This window comes from Prionailurus viverrinus, chromosome A1 (genome assembly GCF_022837055.1).
Source record: "Prionailurus viverrinus isolate Anna chromosome A1, UM_Priviv_1.0, whole genome shotgun sequence".
Classification (NCBI taxonomy): Eukaryota; Metazoa; Chordata; class Mammalia; order Carnivora; family Felidae; genus Prionailurus; species Prionailurus viverrinus.
Window position 1 is genome coordinate 10,599,006 of NC_062561.1, and position 21,534 is coordinate 10,620,539.

The window sequence follows — 21,534 nt, forward strand, 5'->3', positions numbered from 1 at the left end:
ATACTATCTTGTCTGAATGGGTGAAACAGAATGTTCTTGGATGCATTAAAACACGCACTTTTTAGCAGAAAAAGAAATTAAGGACACAATCCAATTTACAATCACATCAAAAAGAATAAAATACCCTGAAATAAATTTAACCAAGAAGGTGAAAGACCCAAACTCTGCAAAGTATAAAGACACTGATGAAAGAAACGGAAGACAACACACATAAATCGAAAGATACGCTATTCTCATGAATTGGAAGAATTAAAATTGTCAAAATGTCTACACTGCCCAAAGCAACCAACAGATTCAATGCAATCCCTGTCAAAATGCCAAAAGCATTTTTCACAGAACCAGAACAAATAATCCTAAAATCTGTATGGAACCACAAAAGACCCCACCCAAATAGTCAAGGCAATCTTGAGAAAGAACACAGCTGGAGGTATTACAATCTCAGATTTCAAGATATTCTATAAAGCTATAGTAAACAAAACAGCATGGCATTGGCAGTTAAAAAGACACATAGACCAACAGAACAGAATAGTCAGCGTAGAAGTAAACCCATGCGTTTACGGTCCATTAATGTACAATAAAAGAGGAAAGAATATACAATGGAAAAAGGACAGTCTTTTCAATAAAAAAGTGTTAGGAAAACTGGACAGCTACATGCAAAAGAATGAAACTGGACCACTTTCTTATACATACACAAAAGTAAATTAAAAATGGATTAAATACATAAAGGTAAGACTTGTAACAAAAAAACTCTTAAAAAAACATAGGTAGTAATCTCTTAGACATTGGCCTTAGTGACATATTTCTGAATATGTTTCCTCAGGCAAGAAAAACAAAAGCAAAATTAACTATTGGGATTATATCAAACTAAAGGCTTTTCCACAGTGAAGGAAACCATTAACAAAACAAAAAGGCAACCTCCTGAATGAGAGAAGATATTTGCAAATAATATATCTGAGAAGGGATTCATATCCAAGATATATAAAAAACTCATACAGCTCAACACCATAAAAGCCAAATAATCCAATTAAAATGGGCAGAGGACCTGAACAGACATTTTCACAAAGAAGACATCCAAATGGCCAACAGACATGAAAAGATGCTCAACATCACTAATCATCAGGGAAACGCAAATCAAAACGACAGTGAGATATCTCCTCATACGAAACAGAATGGCTAGAATTAAACAGACAAGAAATAACAAGTCTTGGTGAGGATTTACAGAAAAGGGAGCTACCGTGCGCTGTTGGTGGGAACGTATATTGTATACAGCCACTGTGGAAAACAGTACGGAGGTTCCTCAAAAAAATAAAAACAAAACTACCATACAATCCAGTAATTCCATGGCTAAGTATTTCCCCAAAGAAAATGAAAACACTAATGAACCCCTATATTTACTGCAGCATTACTTACAATAGCCAAGATATGGAAGCAACCTAAAGTGTTCATCGAGAAATGAATGGGTAAAGAAGATGCGGTATATATGTATAATGGAACACTACTCGGCCGCAAAAAAGAATGAAATCTTGCTATTTGCAGCAGCATGGATGGCCCCAGAAAATATCATGCTGAGTGATGGAGGTCTCAGTGGAAAATGACAAATACCACATGATTTCACTTACATATGGAATCGAAACAACAGAGTAAACAAAAACCAACAGATTCATAAACACAGAGAATTGATGGCTGCCAGAGGGTAGGGGCAAAATACGTGAAGGGAATTAAGAAGTACAAAATCCCAGTTACGAAATTAAATGAGTCATAAGGATGAAAAACACAGCACAGGGAACTTAATAATATTGTAATAACATTGTCTGATAACAGAGGGTAACCACGCTTATCATGGTGAGCACTAGAAATGTATAGAGTTGTCAAACATTGCACACCTGAAACTAATACGACATATGTCAACTTAATTTTAATTACAAAAATAAAAAAATGAAAGAAAAAAACACACAATGCACTTTTTCTGCTGATATTTAAATGCCCCATGTTTGCTTGCAAATGTCAGCGAAAGTAATCATTAAAATAGATGTTGAGAGGGGCACCTGGGTGACTCCGTCAGTTAAGTGTCTGACTCTTGATTTCAGCTCAGGTCATGATCCCCAGGTCGTGGGATGGAGCCCCCTGTCCCCATGGTGGGCTCCGCACTGGCAGTGGAGTCTGCTTAAGATTCTCTCTGTCTCTCCCTCTGCCCCTCTCCCCAGCTCATGCTCTCTCTCTCTCTCTCTCTCTCAAACATAATAAATTAAAAAAAATAAAATACATGTTGAGAGAATGAGATCGTGTTACATAAAATTTCCACACCTTCCTCCGTGGTAACATATGCTTGGTTTAGTATCCTTAGGAAACGCTTTGCAACTAACTCCAGTCTTAGAATAAATGCTAAATAACAAACTACTGCTAAGTAACAACATTCATGAAACATGGTCCATTTATTTTTACCACTGAAGTATCATCATTTTAATACTAGAGGTTTCAAATCAATTTCTTTTTCCAATATGCATGTCTAGAAGCTATAAAATCAGGTATGAGCCATGTGAAGATTTACTTTAAAAGTTATATGTCGAATTATCCATTCCAAGAATACCTGATATGGTCAGATACTATATCGAAGTTCTTGGACAGTTATCTTGGAGGCTTTTTACTGGTTTTGTATAAAATCAACACTATTTCATCTACCTAAATATGTTACAGCCCGGTAAAAACAGCTTAAAAAGATTTCCATCATTAGGGACACTTGGGTGGCTCCATTGGTTAAGCATCCAGCTCTCGGTTTCGGCTCAGGTCATGATCTTGCAGTTTCGTGGGTTCGAGTCCCGCATCGGTCTCTCTACTGACAGTGTGGAGCCTGCTTGCGATTCTCTCTCTCTGCCCCTCCCCTACTCACACTGTCTCTGTCTCTCTCAGAATAAATAAATAAACTCAAAAAATTAAAAAAAATATTTCTATCATTAAAAAATACCCATACCTACTTAAAAATCTTTCATGCCTATGACATCTCTTACTCCAGCCTTCTCTTTATAATTAATTTAAAAAATATGAACTCTTCTTTCAAAACGTATTTTAAACAAATATAGGAATATATTCTCTGTGAAATATGCAGACATTATGAATTAAGCTAGTGTTCCTCAACCCTCCACTTCCAATCCCGATTCCCTTCCTAGAATTGACTATTGCCAGTTCATTGTATATAATCCCAGACTTTTTATTTCCTCTGTGTACTTTCATCTATATTTATATCTATAACCATATGGTCATTTGATCCATTGGGCACTATAAGCATAATAACTAATGCCTACCCACTTTTCAGGGGCCTTTAAAATATTTAAGTCCTACAATTTCTTACTGCCTCTGAAATATGAAAACTCGAGAAGTCTGAGAAGATGGCGGCTTAGGAGGACGCTGGGCTCACCGCACGTCCTGCTGATCACTTAGATTCCATCTACACCTGCCTAAATAACCCAGAAAACCGCCAGAGGATTAGCAGAACGGAGTCGCCGGAGCCGAACGCAGACGAGAGGCCCACGGAAGAGGGTAGGAGGGGCGGCGAGGCGGTGCGCGCTCCACGGACTGGCGGGAGGGAGCCGGGGCGGAGGGGCGGCTCGCCGGCCAAGCAGAGCCCCCGAGTCTGGCTGGCAAAAGCGGAGGGGCCGGGCGGACTGTGTTCCGACAGCAAGCGCGACTTAGCGTCTGGGAGGTCATAAGTTAACAGCTCTGCTCGGAAAGCGGGAAGGCTGGAGGACAAAGGGAGGGAGAGCTGCTGAGCCCCCTGACAACAGAGCTCAGTTTGGTGGGGAACAAAGGCGCTCGCCAGCGCCATCTCCCCCGCCCATCCCCCAGCCGAAATCCCAAAGAGAACCGGTTCCTGCCAGGGAACTTGCTCGCTCCGCGCAAACACCCAACTCTGCGCTTCTGCGGAGCCAAACCTCCGGCAGCGGATCTGACTCCCTCCCACTGCCACAGGGCCCCTCCTGAAGTGGATCACCTAAGGAGAAGCGAGCTAAGCCTGCCCCTCCTGCCCCCGTGCACCTTGCCTACCCACCCCAGCTAATACACCAGATCCCCAGCATCACAAGCCTGGCAGGGTGCAAGTAGCCCAGACGAGCCACACCACCCCACAGTGAATCCCGCCCCTAGGAGAGGGGAAGAGAAGGCACACACCAGTCTGACTGTGGCCCCAGCGGTGGGCTGGGGGCAGACATCAGGTCTGACTGCGGCCCTGCCCACCAACTCCAGTTATACACCACAGCACAGGGGAAGTGCCCTGCAGGTCCTCACCACATCAGGGACTATCCAAAATGACCAAGCGGAAGAACTCCCCTCAGAAGAATCTCCAGGAAATAACAACAGCTAATGAGCTGATCAAAAAGGATTTAAATAATATAACAGAAAGTGAATTTAGAATAATAGTCATAAAATTAATTGCTGGGCTTGAAAACAGTATTCAGGACAGCAGAGAATCTCTTGCTACAGAGATCAAGGGACTAAGGAACAGTCACGAGGAGCTGAAAAACGCTTTAAACGAAATGCATAACAAAATGGAAACCACCACAGCTCGGCTTGAAGAGGCAGAGGAGAGAATAGGTGAACTAGAAGATAAAGTTATGGAAAAAGAGGAAGCTGAGAAAAAGAGAGATAAAAAAATCCAGGAGTATGAGGGGAAAATTAGAGAACTAAGCGATACACTAAAAAGAAATAATATACGCATAATTGGTATGCCAGAGGAGGAAGAGAGAGGGAAAGGTGCTGAAGGGGTACTTGAAGAAATAATAGCTGAGAACTTCCCTGAACTGGGGATGGAAAAAGGCATTGAAATCCAAGAGGCACAGAGAACTCCCTTCAGACGTAACTTGAATCGATCTTCTGCACGACATATCATAGTGAAACTGGCAAAATACAAGGATAAAGAGAAAATTCTGAAAGCAGCAACGGGTAAACGTGCCCTCACATATAAAGGGAGACCTATAAGACTCGTGACTGATCTCTCTTTTGAAACTTGGCAGGCCAGAAAGAATTGGCACGAGATTTTCAGGGTGCTAGACAGAAAAAATATGCAGCCAAGAATCCTTTATCCAGCAAGTCTGTCATTTAGAATAGAAGGAGAGATTAAGGTCTTCCCAAAAAAACAAAAACTGAAGGAATTTGTCACCACTAAACCAGCCCTACAAGAGATCCTAAGGGGGACCCTGTGAGACAAAGTCCCAGAGACATCACTACAAGCATAAAACATACAGACATCACAATGACTCTAAACCCGTATCTTTCTATAATAACACTGAATGTAAATGGATTAAATGCGCCAACCAAAAGACATAGGGTATCAGAATGGGTAAAAAAACAAGACCCATCTATTTGCTGTCTACAAGAGACTCATTTTAGACCTGAGGACACCTTTAGATTGAGAGTGAGGGGATGGAGAACTATTTATCATGCGACTGGAAGCCAAAAGAAAGCTGGACAGGCCATACTTATATCAGACAAACTAGACTTTAAATTAAAGGCTGTAACAAGAGATGAAGAAGGACATTATATAATAGTTACAGGGTCTATCCATCAGGAAGAGCTAACAATTATAAATGTCTATGCGCCGAATACCGGAGCCCCCAAAAATATAAAACAATTACTCATAAACATAAACAACCTTATTGATAAGAATGTGGTAATTGCAGGGGACTTTAACACCCCACTTACAGAAATGGATAGATCATCTAGACACACGGTCAATAAAGAAACAAGGGCCCTGAATGAGACATTGGATCAGATGGACTTGACAGATATATTTAGAACTCTGCATCCCAAAGCAACAGAATATACTTTCTTCTCGAGTGCACATGGAACATTCTCCAAGATAGATCATATACTGGGTCACAAAACAGCCCTTCATAAGTTTACAAGAATTGAAATTATACCATGCTTACTTTCAGACCACAATGCTATGAAGCTTGAAATCAACCACAGAAAAAAGTCTGGAAAACCTCCAAAAGCATGGAGGTTAAAGAACACCCTACTAACGAATGAGTGGGTCAACCAGGCAATTAGAGAAGAAATTAAAAAATATATGGAAACAAACGAAAATGAAAATACAACAAGCCAAACACTTTGGGACGCAGCGAAGGCAGTCCTGAGAGGAAAATACATTGTAATCCAGGCGTATCTCAAGAAACAAGAAAAATCCCAAATATAAAATCTAACAGCACACCTAAAGGAACTAGAAGCAGAACAGCAAAGGCAGCCTAAACCCAGCAGAAGAAGAGAAATAATAAAGATCAGAGCAGAAATAAACAATATAGAATCTAAAAAAACTGTAGAGCAGATCAACGAAACCAAGAGTTGGTTTTTTGAAAAAATAAACAAAATTGACAAACCTCTAGCCAGGCTTCTCAAAAAGAAAAGGGAGATGACCCAAATAGATAAAATCATGAATGAAAATGGAATGATTACAACCAATCCCTCAGAGATACAAACAATTATCAGGGAATACTATGAAAAATTATATGCCAACAAATTGGACAACCTGGAAGAAATGGACAAATTCCTGAACACCCACACTCTTCCAAAACTCAATCAGGAGGAAATAGAAAGCTTGAACAGACCCATAACCAGCGAAGAAATTGAATCGGTTATCAAAAATCTCCCAACAAATAAGAGTCCAGGACCAGATGGCTTCCCAGGGCAGTTCTACCAGACGTTTAAAGCAGAGATAATACCTATCCTTCTCAAGCTATTCCAAGAAATAGAAAGGGAAGGAAAACTCCCAGACTCATTCTATGAAGCCAGTATTACTTTGATTCCTAAACCAGACAGAGACCCAGTAAAAAAAGAGAACTACAGGCCAATATCCCTGATGAATATGGATGCAAAAATTCTCAATAAGATACTAGCAAATCGAATTCAACGGCATATAAAAAGAATTATTCACCATGATCAAGTGGGATTCATTCCTGGGATGCAGGGCTGGCTCAACATTCGCAAATCAATCAACGTGATACATCACATTAACACAAAAAAAGAGAAGAACCATATGATCCTGTCAATCGATGCAGAAAAGGCCTTTGACAAAATCCAGCACCCTTTCTTAATAAAAACCCTTGAGAAAGTCGGGATAGAAGGAACATACTTAAAGATCATAAAAGCCATTTATGAAAAGCCCACAGCTAACATCATCCTCAATGGGGAAAAACTGAGAGCTTTTTCCCTGAGATCAGGAACACGACAGGGATGCCCACTCTCACCGCTGCTGTTTAACATAGTGCTGGAAGTTCTAGAATCAGCAATCAGACAACAAAAGGAAATCAAAGGCATCAAAATTGGCAAAGATGAAGTCAAGCTTTCGCTTTTTGCAGATGACATGATATTATACATGGAAAATCCGATAGACTCCACCAAAAGTCTGCTAGAACTGATACAGGAATTCAGCAAAGTTGCAGGATACAAAATCAATGTACAGAAATCAGTTGCATTCTTATACACTAACAATGAAGCAACAGAAAGACAAATAAAGAAACTGATCCCATTCACAATTGCACCAAGAAGCATAAAATACCTAGGGATAAATCTAACCAAAGATGTAAAGGATCTGTATGCTGAAAACTATAGAAAGCTTATGAAGGAAATTGAAGAAGATTTAAAGAAATGGAAAGACATTCCCTGCTCATGGATTGGAAAAATAAATATTGTCAAAATGTCAATACTACCCAAAGCTATCTACACATTCAATGCAATCCCAATCAAAATTGCACCAGCATGCTTCTCGAAACTAGAACAAGCAATCCTAAAATTCATATGGAACCACAAAAGGCCCCGAATAGCCAAAGGAATTTTGAAGAAGAAGACCAAAGCAGGAGGCATCACAATCCCAGACTTTAGCCTCTACTACAAAGCTGTCATCATCAAGACAGCATGGTATTGGCACAAAAACAGACACATAGACCAATGGAATAGAATAGAAACCCCAGAACTAGACCCACAAACGTATGGCCAACTCATCTTTGACAAAGCAGGAAAGAACATCCCATGGAAAAAAGACAGCCTCTTTAACAAATGGTGCTGGGAGAACTGGACAGCAACATGCAGAAGGTTGAAACTAGACCACTTTCTCACACCATTCACAAAAATAAACTCAAAATGGATAAAGGACCTAAATGTGAGACAGGAAACCATCAAAACCTTAGAGGAGAAAGCAGGAAAAGACCTCTCTGACCTCAGCCGTAGCAATCTCTTACTCGACACATCCCCAAAGGCAAGGGAATTAAAAGCAAAAGTGAATTACTGGGACCTTATGAAGATAAAAACTTCTGCACAGCAAAGGAAACAACCAACAAAACTAAAAGGCAACCAACGGAATGGGAAAAGATATTCGCAAATGACATATCGGACAAAGGGCTAGTATCCAAAATCTATAAAGAGCTCACCAAACTCCACACCCGAAAAACAAATAACCCAGTGAAGAAATGGGCAGAAAACATGAATAGACACTTCTCTAAAGAAGACATCCGGATGGCCAACAGGCACATGAAAAGATGTTCAGCGTCGCTCCTTATCAGGGAAATACAAATCAAAACCACACTCAGGTATCACGTCACGCCAGTCAGAGTGGCCAAAATGAACAAATCAGGAGACTATAGATGCTGGAGAGGATGTGGAGAAACGGGAACCCTCTTGCACTGTTGGTGGGAATGCAAATTGGTGCAGCCGCTCTGGAAAGCAGTGTGGAGGTTCCTCAGAAAATTAAAAATAGACCTACCCTATGACCCAGCAATAGCACTGCTAGGAATTTATCCAAGGGATACAGGAGTACTGGCATAGGGCCACTTGTACCCCAATGTTCCTAGCAGCACTCTCAACAATAGCCAAATTATGGAAAGAGCCTAAATGTCCATCAACTGATGAATGGATAAAGAAATTGTGGTTTATATACACAATGGAGTACTACGTGGCAATGAGAAAAAATGAAATATGGCCTTTTGTAGCAACGTGGATGGAACTGGAGAGTGTGATGCTAAGTGAAATAAGCCATACAGAGAAAGACAGATACCATATGGTTTCACTCTTATGTGGATCCTGAGAAACTTAACAGGAACCCATGGGGGAGGGGAAGGAAAAAAAAAAAAAAAGAGGTTAGAATGGGAGAGAGCCAAAGCATAAGAGACTGTTAAAAACTGAGAACAAACTGAGGGTTGATGGGGGGTGGGAGGGAGGAGAGGGTGGGTGATGGGTATTGAGGAGGGCACCTTTTGGGATGAGCACTGGGTGTTGTATGGAAACCAATTTGTCAATAAATTTCATAAAAAAAAAAAGAAATATGAAAACTACACATTGGAAAAATAATGAAAACTCTACCAAATTTAATATTGCCAAGTTTAGGATTCATTAACAAGTCCTTGCATTTGAAAACAACAGGGAGATTCGGTTTTTGTCATTTCACAAATATTCCCAAGTATGAATGATCACTAGCTGAAAATCATAGCTAATTGCAAATTAAATAAATCACTTGTTAGAAAATCTTTCCAAAAGCAAAATTAGAAAAATCCTTGCTAACTTTTGCAACAAAGTTTTGTATTTAATTTGAGAAGTCTGTCCCAAATTAGGTGGAGCAGTGCATTCAAGATTTAAGACTGTTTGGGGCCTATAAATTTCTTAATATAGCCCTGTGGAAGTGCACTGTATTACTTAGTGAAGTATGCTTTAAAACGTGCTTCATTCACCAAAATGGCTTACAGGTTTTGAACAAGAGTAGATATGTACCCCCCCCCCTTCTTGTTTTAGAAGTGAGGACTAATATTTCACAGCACTCCTCGAGAAGTGGAGGGTCTGGTGAAGTATAGTTATGAAGAGAAATCAGCGAACAAAATCACTACTTACAGACTATCCATCAAACATCAGCAAAATTAAAAACTATACGCGATTATAAATAAAAGCCCCGGAAAAGAAGCAAATACTAAAGCATGCAAGAGGTAGACTAAGGGAGGGAAGGGGCGGGGGTAGATAACGGCAAAAGATATTAACTGACTCCGTCATTTACTTCTCTGTCAGTAGATGTTGAGACCCTGGCATGTGTTCCCCACCGTGCCAGGCAGGGTGGATACAGTGCTACAATGAAGCAGATCCCACCCATCTGATAGTTCTCAGAGTCTAGCAGGGAGGACAGACATGTCACCATAATGTATAAAGCACTGCTACTAGAGGGAAAGTGAAGGGTGCTCTAACCCACTCTGGGGGTTCAGCAGGGTCCTGTGAGGAAGTGCAATTTAAACTGGATGAAATTTAAACTGCCGGGGGTGGGGTGGGGCGCCTGGTCGGTGAAGCGTCCGACTTCGGCCCAGGTCATGATCTCACGGTTCATGGGTTCGAGCCCCGCGTTGGGCTCTGTGCTGACAGCTCAGAGCCTGGAGCCTGCTTTGGATTCTGTGTCTCCCTCTCTCCCTGACCCTCCTCTGCTTGTGCTATGTCTCTCTCTGTCTCTCAGAAATGAATAAATGTTAAAAAATAAAATAAAGTAAAAAATAATAAAATAAAATAAAATAAAATAAAATAAAATAAAATAAAATAAAATAAATGTTAAAATAAAGTGGATGAATCAGAATTTGCTCAGTCACATGTTGTTGTCACCAGGATTGGGGAAAAAACAGCATCACAGGCTGAGAGAAAAATAGCACATGGGAAGGCCTAAAAGCAAAAGAGGATATGGTGGCATGTTTAAGCTGATCAACAGGAAAGGAGGCAGGGGAGCTAGAGGGGTTTGAAAGCCAGGTAGGGAGCTTAGTCTTAACATCTAAAGGCAATGGAAGGTCCCTGAAGGGTTTTGAGCAGGGCTATGGCCTGGTCAAATGCGTGCGTCAGGAGGAAAGCTAAAATAGTTGTGTGATAGAAAGAGTGGAGCGGAAGCAGCCTAGAGCAGGGAGACCAGTGTGGAGGTCAGGGAAATAATCCAGATAAGGAAAGGCTATTCAGAGTGGGTTGAGGCAGAGTCTACTGATTGAAGAGAAAGGAGAGGCAGAATTGACGGCACTGGGTTATGGGAGTAAGCGATGATGCCTAGGTTTGTAACTTCAGAGACGAAGACTAGAGCAGACTAGAATGATCTTTTAGCCCTACTCGATAAGGTTACTACCCATTCGTCAGTGGAAGTAAACTAGAGAATGATACCAGAATCCAGTTCTTCGTATATAAATATGGAAAGTGAATGGTATACTCTATTTTCAATGACAGGAGTTTGTTGTTGTTGTTGTTGTTGTTATTTCTATCATCTTAAAGAATGCCCTGCTCTATATAGCTAGATTTGAGTCTTCCAACTTACAATTAATCATTAAGATCTTGGAGTGAGCAAAACCAAGTAAATACTGATAGGGAATTCTGACTTAAGAAGGTCTGTTTCTACGTGGATAAATTCTACATTCTGATTGTGTGTGTGTAAATTGCTGTGATTCTCATTACAGTCCTCTGCACTTAGAAGGGCAGATATCACCTAATTGTTTTACAGAAGGGAATCCAAGTCCAGGAAAGGTGAAGTGAGTTGCATAAGGTAATGTCGAACTAGGATATTTGACTCAAGTTTTGAGAATTGTTTTTAGTGTAACGCTCTCGTATCTCCAGCCAACCCCAAAACTGGAAACGGGTCAGCTGGGAAACAAATGACTGCTGTCGGTGGCTAGGGAAGAGACGCTTGGTAGAATAGCAGAAAGCACACGGTCAGCAGAAACTCAGTCACTGAGACTCGAGTCCCAGCTCGGCTGTTTCATGAAAAGAATCTGTTCTCTGGGCTTGGGCTGAGACCCTCTGTTTTGTTTGTCAAACAACGCCCAGGGGGCTCAGTGAAAACATCAACATTTTCGAAATGATGATATTTTGCACTTTGAGGAGCCGTGTACCTGGAGTACCTAATCTTGAAAATGGATGTCTCTGGAGCAACATGGAAGCAGGACAGGGTGAGAGATGAGCGTTGGCGTCCACACAGTGCCTTGGCACACCACAGGAGCTCAAAAAGGCTGTGGAGCGAGGGATGGCAGCACGCGGTGCTAGCCGGCCGAACATGACCACGGTCGGTAGATTCTTTCCAAGTTCCCTTTAATGGGATGCTATTTCTGACAGCCAGCGTTCTCCATTTCACGCTGGGCTGATCAACAAACTTGGAGTTTGACTGAATGCCCTTTTAGGCCCACCCACACACAAGGCAGTTGGGTGCAGTTCTGTTTTTAACAAAACAATGCTATTTACCTAGCTCAGGATGTCGTGTGTGCGTGTGTGCGTTAGCTGCCTGAGTGGTTTTGTTTGTTTGTCTTTATCTAAAAAAATATATGAGTTCCCATACGAGTAGGAGATTTGACTTTCTGTAGTTGAAAACCGTTTGGGCTTATGAAGGCACGGCCTGCTGTGTAATCTGTATAACAGGTAGTGTACCGTATGTTTGAAACTATACCATGCTTCTGAAAAAGCCCCTCCTTGCGCACGTGCTCCTCTGTATGATATACAAAAGATCTCAAATTACGCACCACTCTTGGAAGAATTTGCGTAAATACGTAGCCAAAGCAGCATCTGTAAGCTTAAGAAAGTGGCTTCCCCCAGCCTAGTCCTCCCCCTTCCTACTTTTCTGGGAAGATGTTTCAGACAGGCTTGGTGGCAATTTTGCTTCGAGAGCATTTCATGGTCAATTTAGAGTGCGTAAGTCTCGTTGCTTTCCTATTTTAAAAATGTCAAGCCAATTACTGGCTTGTCAAGGTGCAGAGCCTGCCAGCAGTTTATATCTGCGCTATCTTTTCTTGGCCGTTGTAGGTCCCGGATTGGAGTAAAGGGCTCTCTGTTCCTCTGATTCTCACGGTGGCACATTTGGAGCACGATGCTGTCCACATACCACAGGCGTTCCCAACAAGGAAGATGGGGAGTACTGGGTTCCATGACCCCTACAGAGCTTCTAGATGCATTTCTTTGATTCTAGACCGGAAGTCTAAGGACTGATGGCTAATGGGCTGCTCGTAGAAAGATCTGTTTTGTCCACACAGTGTTTTTCTTTAAAAATGAATGGATTGGCAATATTTTAACACGGAGATATTTTACCTTCAAATCTCAACCTTAGTCTCTCTGTAAAAATCATTGGGTTTCCATTATGACATGGTAAGAATCAGCCAGGTTAGTTGAGACTTAGGTTCTTTGCCACATTTTTAATCATTATTAATATCATTTTCTAATCATTGTGCTCATACCGTAGTATTGTATTTCTCACACCCAGCCTGGCTGTGTTCATTTGTGTTCCCTGTTTGCATCGATAGGCATTTAAATGTGTGACTCATGTTCTAGTAGATTTTTAATGTTTTTACATATTTATGTATTTTTGAGAGAGAGAGAGACAGAGACAGAGACAGAGCATGAGCAGGGGAGGGACAAAGAGAGAGAGGGAGACACAGAATCCGAAGCAGGCTCCAGGCTCTGAGCTGTCAGCACAGAGCCCAACACGGGGCCTGAACCCATGAACTGTGAGATCATGACCTGAGCCAAAGTTGGACGCTTAACTGACTGAGCCACCTAGGTGCTCCTCTAGTAGATTTTTATTTAAAAGCCTTGATTAAGCTTTAAATGACTGCTTTAAGCTAACAAGAACTAAAACTTGTCTTGTAGACTATGCATTTAAGTTTGGAAAAAAAGGCATAAACGTTCATTCATTCATTCAACATATTTTACCGTCCTTTCTGCGTTCAAGACATTGTTCTAAACATTGCGATACAATGATACAAAACAATCCCCATCCTTGCCCTCAAGATTTTATAATCCAATTATAACATCATTATTATAATAATTGGTAACTACAGTTCAATTCAATGATAAAAATGGTGGATATGTGCTCTGAGAAAGGAAATGGTTGCTATGGGAAAGTGGAAGAGGAACCTTAATCCACACAAAACAACTGTGGAAACTTTCCAAAACACACCAGATTCTGTTTGCTCGTGGAGTGAGAACATAATATGATGCTCTGAAGAATACCTATTCTGAAGGACTGGGAGATGACACACAGAATTACCTGGAGTGCTTGTTTTCTGAGACTCAGATTTAACGGTGAGGCTGTAATGAACACAAGTCAACCATCTTTTGATGACTATGAGTTAATTTCATGATATCACTGAGTCTCCAGACTCTCTTCAGAAGCATCAGTCATCACTGTACCATTTTATGTAACTGAAAAAATCCTTCCATCTTTCTGGTTCTCACCATCCCCTTCTGTAAACAACCTCTAGAGTCCTTTACAGCAATAAAGTCCTATGATGTATGAATGAAAGGGCTAAAAATACATGACAAAGGATTTAGGGTATGATATTTTCTGCGTTTGTGGGTACCTAAGTATCTTTGAAGTATGGTGTAAGTTTGCTAAGGTTAACTTTTAAACTCCAGATCTTGAATAAATTTGAGGATTTAGTTTATTTAAAAATTTTTTTAATGTTTATTTATTTTTGAAAGAGCGGGAGATAGAACATAAGTGGGAGAGAGGTACAGAGAGAGGGAAATACAGAATCTGAAGCAGGCTCCAGACTCTGAGCTGTCAGCACCGATGTGGGGCTTGAACTCATGAACCGTGAGATCGTGACCTGAGCCGAAGTCGGACATGTAACCGACTGAGCCACCCAGGAGCCTCAAGGATTTAATTTAATGGAGAGAACATAAGAGACTATTCTAGGGTGGATATGAACCACAAAGACAAAGGTATGAAATAATATTGGAATAGGCAAACCACAGGGTACAAGCTAGTGAGAGAGTTGACACCAGGAAAGAGCAGGAGAGGAGCTCAGAGAGATCTAGTGAGGTCTGTAAGTTGAATGGATTAGATCCTAGGGTATGGAATCTAGTCTTGATCCAATAAGAAGCATTGAAATAGTGTTTTTAGATGATTCTTTGAACAATTATGCAGACCAGGCTACTTTCCCATCACCCTCAACACCACTGATTGACAATTTGCAAATTACCCGCCTAGCGTCTGGACAGTCTCCTTAATTCTTGTGCAATAAAAGCTCAGTAGCTTTAAGGTCTTGAAGGAATTAGTCATGGCCTAACATCAATTGAGCTGTGATAAATCAAACTGTGACTGAAATGAACTCACAAATGCAAGCGGCCTTACAGATAGATATTTTTCTAAAAGCCAATGGCTGAAAAATTTTCAGCAGTCTATAGTCTGAGTCAATACTAGATAAATTGCCATAGCCAGACATTCTTCCTCCCGTCCTTGGCTAAGAAAGTACAAAAGATCTGTTAACAACAGATAAAAATATGAAAGGAATAGAGTTAATTGATTTTCAGGCTCTCTGACTTACAATACGATCTACCTGGTTATTTATAAATGGCAGGTAGGGCATCATTTTCCTGGATTCTTTGGTTGAAGAAGTTTGAGACTGAGTTTTAAGAAGTCTTTCACCTTTTTTTTTAAAGTAAAAAATGAAAAAGAGGCTAGTAATGTGCTATACTGATACAGGAGAATTGGGGTCATAAATGCCAAAAGATGATTTCTAAATTAAGATGATGTAAAACACAAGGATAAAACAACCGCCTGGCCACAATCTCTGGCTATACCAGAACATTAAGTTGAACAATCGCGGCTTCCTTCAGTCCTTTACAGTACCCTCAGAAGCAGTTTTCTTTAATTATTTTATTTTTTTCTAGATTTGAAAATCATTCATTCAGCAGGACGCTAGCCAACAGAGGCAGACTCTAAGCTCAACTTTGAAATTCCTCGGAAAAATACGTAGAGCCTACCCCTATGTGTTGCTGTCCTCATTTTGAGAAATCTTGTAAGTTTTCTTTTGTTTATCTCCAAGGATGAAGTGAATTCTACACCAGCTTTGCCGGTAGTTCAAGGGCCATATCTCAAAGCAAAGGAAAAGACAAGTTACCTTAAGGTTTCAAAAACCTTAATATTTTTGGTCGGGAAATGGAAGATAAATAAGTGGGAAGTTATACGTCTGAACGATTCGGAGTCAGTGTGTTGATACTTTGAAAATATTTATGGTGTGGATGGCACAAGATCAATCACAGTTTACCAGGCTTAAAGTTGGGACCCTTGCTCTAAGCAGAACTGCTTTGTGCCACCGAAAAATAGAAGCTCGTGGCACTAAGACTTTTGTGCTTTATTGGATGTCACCTGACATACCTGAGGTGTGGCCCACTTGCTACAGGGGCTTAGTTGGGCATTTGCTCTATGCGCACAGGACTCTTGTAAATAAAATTACATTTTAAACGTGATTAAGGAAGCTTTGATTTGAAGCATGCTATCTTTCAATCCACCCTCTTTATCATCTCTAAAATGATCTTTTTAAAACATTTGAAAAGGGGCGCCTGGGTGGCTCAGTCGGTTGAGCGTCCGACTTCAGCTCAGGTCACGATCTCGTGGTCTGTGAGTTCGAGCCCCGCGTCGGGCTCTGGGCTGATGGCTCAGAGCCTGGAGCCTGCTTCCATTCTGTGTCTCCCCCTCTCTCTGCCCCTCCCCCGTTCATGCTCTGTCTCTCTCTGTCTCAAAAATAAATAAAACGTTAAAAAAATTTTTTTAAACATTTGAAAGCAGAACACACCATTCTCGTTGTTAAAAATGCTCAGTGATTTCCCGTCGCTTCTACCTAAGCTATCTGTCTCCCGAAACTTCAGTTTCTCCACTCCAATTATAACCACAACAACCACCTTTTCCTCCTGTGACACAAAGTGAGGATTATTCCTAATATCCCGTGAGCCCATTGGTTATTATATCGAAGTGGTCTTCTTGATTGGAACACCATGAACACAGCGGAAACCATGGCGACACATGGATTTTTTTTTTTTAAATACTTGCTTACTTTTCTATTGTGTCATCCTTTAGGAGAGCTATCCTTTTGTGGTCTGGTGAACCCATTCATTTCCACTTGAATCAACACTTTCTGTTTATAAACGTGCCCAACATCTGTAACAGTTAACTGTCCTGATCACTGTATTCCTATGGTATTTGAACTTCTGTTATAACAATTGAATGTGACTGTCATTATGTCAGAACACGCTGGTCTCCTCTCGTACACTCTGAGATCCGGGAGGCAGTGGATCCTGTGTTACACCACCTTGCGTCTACAGTGCCTGAAATATAGACTGCTCTTAAATAAATTAATAAAACAATGGTGAATCTTTTTATAAAACAAAAGGCTCTTTTTGTAATGCAAATCACCATCCCCTAATCCATTTGGTTTATGAGTTTAGATGTTTGTCTGCTAGGTTTTTTTTTTTTTAATTTTTTTTGTTTTATTTATTTTTGAGAGAGAGAGACAGAGAGAGAGAGAGAGAGGGAGCGAGCAAGCATGGGAGGGACAGAGAGAGGGAGACACAGAATCTTTAGACAGGCTCCAGGCACTGAGCTAGCTGTCAGCACAGAGCCCGATGTGGGGCTCGAACCCACGAATCACGAGATCATGACCTGAGCCGAAGTCAGATGCTTAACCGACTGAGCCACCCAGGCGCCCCTGCTAGGTTTTTGTTAATTTTGTTAACACAAGATGGTCATGTAGCTTCAGAGAGAATAATAGGAAATTTTTCTCAGATATTTTTATACCTGATACAGTGATTTATCTACTGGAATGTCAAAAGGAAGTGACTAAGGAATGACTGGAATGACTTAGGAAAGTGGTGGAAAGGAAAATGAAAATCCTAGGCTTTAATCAATTTTGTTATTAATTTTTCAACCTCTGTTCTCTTAACAGACTGGAAAAGGTGTAAAAAATTGTCTGGTTTGAGCTTCCTTTCTTCATTCCTAGAAGAGGTATCATTATCTAGGGCAATGTCCAGAAGGCTGGAAATACTTTGGGGAAGGAAGTCCTTAGCTATTCTAGCACACCAGTTGCTAATATCTTTTCCTGTCCCCTTTATCAATTCAGCTTTAGCTGACATTTCCTGAAAAACACACCTCAAAATTCCTTCCCTCCAGGAGGCCTCCTTTGATCAACCCCTCAGTGCATAGGTTTCCAGTTTGAACAAAATGCATTTCCTTTGTTGTTATTTTGCTTTGTAAACATTCTTAAGCAATTCATGTCTGTTCAGGATTCCTAATTATAATGAAATAATCTTTCTCAGGGAAACATGTACGTGTTCCATTTCTTTGATATCTTTTTCCTATACCCAAAAGCAACCGGCAGAAGATTCACCTAATGTTGACAAATAAATATATCTGTAGGAAATATTTACCGTATCTTCAAACTTTCTTATTTCCAACCATCCCTCATTAAGTGATATATGGCATATTTAATTCTGATGATTTCTTTCTTTTATTAATTTTGAAAATATCATAGCATCTCTTAATATTAATTGGAAGTCCTAAATTGCAAAAAATAAAGCCCTGTGATGCTGTATCTCAAAACCAGAATAGCACAAATATTGTGGCAAATCCAAAAGCCTGGGCTTTAGGCCTGGTTTTATCCTGATAGGGATTACTTTGCATTATTAATTACTATGCATCATTATTTCAGTTTCCAAATATGTAAAACAGAAATGATAATAATAATAATAACACTCTGCCACTGTCATACAATAGGTGGATAGATTATTTAGATAGAGTGAAATGCTTCAAGAAGAATAAGCCACTACCTTTGAAGCATCCTCATTTCCTTCCATGTGTTGTACATGACTTTGGCGCTCAGTCGTGTGCTGATACATTGGCTCTCTGGGAAGTAAAAAAAAAAAAGGACCCACTTTATAGCATTTACTGTTTGTTCTCTGTGGTGTAAATACCACCCCTATGGTTGCTTTCAAGTTATCGACAGTTTAACAGCCAGCTTGCGAAATTCTTGACTATTTGACAGTTGGTTCTTGATTTAGGCTGACTTTAACCCTCTACTTTGACATAGTAAATTAGATGATTATAATATAACACAATACCCAATCCCCCAAATCAGTCCTTTTCAATATGAGAAAGTGAAGATTACCCCTAACTCTCACATAAGTCCTTCTATTGTTATAGCTATGTGGTATTCTAGGGTTGGACCACCATGAATGCAGGGGATACACAGTGAGAAAAAAAATCAGCCCATTGGAGAGGTTCCAAGATGGCCAAGATGTCAGTGTAAGAAGACTCTGAATGCAAGTTCTCCTCTGGACACTCTGTATCGGTGAATCTACACCTATATAGAGAGTAATTCCTCCTGAAGAGCTGAGGACTGGTGGAACAGCTTCTGCACAACAAACAACAAACATCAGTACACATACAGAAGAGTAGGAGAGAAGGAGGTCACCCCAACACGGTAACCTGTGCATAGAATTGCCCGCCCTGGAGCACGGCAAAAAAAGAACAGTTTAAAGAGCAATTAGACTATAAGTGAAAGAAATCCATTTACAAATCCTAGAGTGTTCACCAAAAGGTCAGGGAATTGCTGGAACTTGTTCTGGGATCAAAGACACTAGTGGTGGCCATTTTTTAGTTCCTTTCTAACTTGATAGTGGGATAGGAGCAGAGTCCCTCTAGCCAGTCTACTAGAACTACCTCAGCACACCCTGGGTTCCTGGTCCATACCAGCTCCAGCTGACCACCCCCTCCCCCTGCCATTGTAGCCCTGGTGCAGTGTGCCCTGGGCCCCCCTGTCCACACCACGCCCAAGCTCCAGGCATCCTGTCAAGATGGCCCCAGTGCAGCATGCCCTCTCTCTCTCAAAAGAAAAAAGAATTCTGTAATTATACTAAAAACTACTGAACTGTATAATTTAAACACATAAATGTTATAGTATGTAAACTGTAAAAAACAAAAGCCTTAAAAGGCAGCAAGAGAAAAATAATCACATGCAAAGAAAACCCCAGAAAGCTATCAGCTTATTTAAAAAAAAAAAATTCACAGGCCAGAAAAGAGTGGCAGGATACATTTGAAGAGATGAAAGGAAAAAAAAAATTAAAACTAAGAATACTCTAATCAGCAAGATTATCATTCAGAGTTAAAGGAGAGGCAAAGATTTTCCTACACAAATAAAACGAAAAGAGTACATTAGTACCAAATCAGACTTACAAGAGATGTTAAAGGTCTTCTTTAAGTGGAAAAAAGGTCATAACTAAGAATAAAATATATGAAAAAAATCTTACCGGTAAAAGCATTTACATAGTAAAGGCAGTGGATGGCCATTTAAAAAGCTGGCATAAAGATTAAAAAGCAAAACTAGTCAAATCGGCTGTAAACACAATAAGTACATAAGGGATACACAAAATAAAAAGATGCAAAATATCATGGCAAAAATATAAAACTGGAGGGGAGGTAAAAATGTGTTGCTTTTGGAATGCATATAAAACATAAGTGATTATCAAGTCAAATAGACCACTATCTATCTACCTACATATATATATCTATATATCTATACATATACATGTAAATATATACACACATATACATGTAAATATACAAGCATATATTAAAAATATATTATATATTAATTTATATATACAAGTATATAAATATGTAAATACATATAAGTATATAAATAGATAACAAGACTCATCTCTATGCTGCCTACAGGAGACTCACTTCAGATTTAAGACAGACATACTGAAAGAGAAGGGATGGAAAAAGATATTCCAGGCAAATGGAAATGAAAAGAAAGCTGAGATAGCTGTACTTATATCAGACATTTCAAAACAAAGACTGTAACAAAGACAAAAAAGGGCACTACAAAATGACAGATTAAGCCAAGAAGAAGACATAACATTTGTAAATATTTATTTACCCAACATAGAAGTACCTAAATATATAAAACAAATATTAACAGACCTAAAGGGAGGAATTAACAATGATACAATAATAGTAAATGACTTAACACCTTAACACATAACATCAATGGATACATCATCCAGAAAGAAAATCAATATGGAAACATTGGCCTTAAATGACACTTAGACCAGAAGGACTTAATAGTTATATATAGAACATTTCATTTCCAAACTACAGAATATATATTCTTTTCAAGTGCAAATGGAACATTCTCCAGAACAGATTGTCTTAATAAATTCAAGAGACTGAAGTTATATCAAACATCTTCTCTGACAATACTATGAAACTAGAAATCAAGAGAAGAAAACTGAAAAAACACAAACATGTGGATACTAAACATACCAATAAACAACAAATGTGTCAATGAAGAAATCAAAGAGGAAACCAAAAAATACCTTGAGACAAGTAAAAATGAAAACACAATTTTCCAAAATCTATGGGACACTGCAAAAGCAGTTCTAAGAGGAAAGATGATAGCAATACAGACCTACCTCAAGAAACACAAAAAAATCTCAAATAAACAATATAATTGTATACCTAAATGAGCTAGCAAAAGAAGAACAAAGCCCAAAATCAGTAGAAGAAAGGAGGGGCGCCTGGGTGGCTGAGTCAGTTAAGTATCCAACTCTGACTTTTGATTTCAGCTCAGGTCATGATCTCACGGTTCATGAGATTGAGCCCTGTGTTGGGCTCTGCACTGACAGTGCAGAGTCTGCTTGGGATTCTCTCTCTTCCTCTCTCTCTGCCCCTCCCCTGCTCTCTCTCTCTAAATAAATAAATAAATAAATAAATAAATAAACAAACAAACA